The sequence below is a fragment of the Aplysia californica genome, unplaced genomic scaffold, assembly GCF_000002075.1.
Source record: "Aplysia californica isolate F4 #8 unplaced genomic scaffold, AplCal3.0 scaffold00368, whole genome shotgun sequence".
NCBI classification, from domain to species: domain Eukaryota; kingdom Metazoa; phylum Mollusca; class Gastropoda; order Aplysiida; family Aplysiidae; genus Aplysia; species Aplysia californica.
The window spans coordinates 356,314-357,443 of NW_004797638.1; the positions used below are offsets into that span (position 1 = coordinate 356,314).

The 1,130-nt window shown below is 36.7% G+C and overlaps 1 protein-coding gene across 1 annotated transcript in view; it reads left to right on the forward strand.

The window, feature by feature from the left end:
• Positions 1-1,130, forward strand: part of LOC101863916 — a gene marked incomplete at its 5' end in the record, with an annotated part of 22,366 nt that overhangs the window by 15,445 nt on the left and 5,791 nt on the right.

The window sequence follows — 1,130 nt, forward strand, 5'->3', positions numbered from 1 at the left end:
GATCTTTTATCGCCAGTAGATAGTGATAGCTATTGCTAAATTTGTATGAGGTTACAAAAGCTGCAGAATTAAATTGATGAACTCAAACTTGCGAGGAAAAACAATACGAAAAGACCAAAATAGAAGTGGAAGTTATTAGTGGCGTCTTCCAATAGCCTGCCAGACATTATGTCCTAGGCGTTCTCTCTCTGGTTTTAGCATCAGAGATCGGCTTTCCGCTGATGCTTTAAGGTTTAACGAAAATAGCATGTTTTTGATTCTCTGGGCTTTGGTACTTTATAAAACATTTGCCTCGAAAATAATTCTGTGACTTATCAACACTTTTTGATGCCTTTTTGAACATCAAAATGTATACCTTTTGTGTTTTTTAACGTTCCCTAAGAGTACAGAGCTCACTTGGACTAAATAACACGAAAACATGGAATGCATAAAATAAGAGTCAATGCAGAAAAAGGGAAGAGAGATGAAGAGACCTATTTCACCTGTGGGTGCTGCAAATGTATTAAGAACATAATTTAGCTGTCATAGTAAAAATACTATGTTTTCCCGGCCGTGACTGCCTCTGTATATAAAAAAAAGCGGGGAGAATGCATAGATCAGGTGCAGGTATCTAAATTTGTACAGTTTATTTGTTCGAAAATTCAGTCGTGTCTCTTGTGTTAAGCTGGATAGTTTCACTGAACATTGCTGTACATCTTTCTCATCTTGACAAACTTTCCGAGAATTTGTTATAAATACTTTCGTGGGTGGCCTTTTTATAACCAAACATTTTGGGAAGATGTAGTATTTTATTTGGATTAGTTGGTTACGAATCAAACTGAGAAACAGGCGTTTAAAAAAATCAAGGCCGTGGGGCACACATTTCAACTGTTCATGTGATCTCAAAAACAAAATTATAACATCCTCGGATATCTTTTTTTCTCAAATATATAATTCAGGACAGGATTTATATACGAGCATGAAAAAGTAGACAAAGTTGTAATCCATTTCCTTGAAAAAAATATCGATCCATGATAGCGGCGACTCAATTTTCCGTTTTACTTCCTTTTTCAACGTATGTGTGTATGTGTGTGTGTGTGTGTGTGTGTGTGTGTGTGTGTTCGAGTGTCTCTGTGTGCGCGCACGCCTGT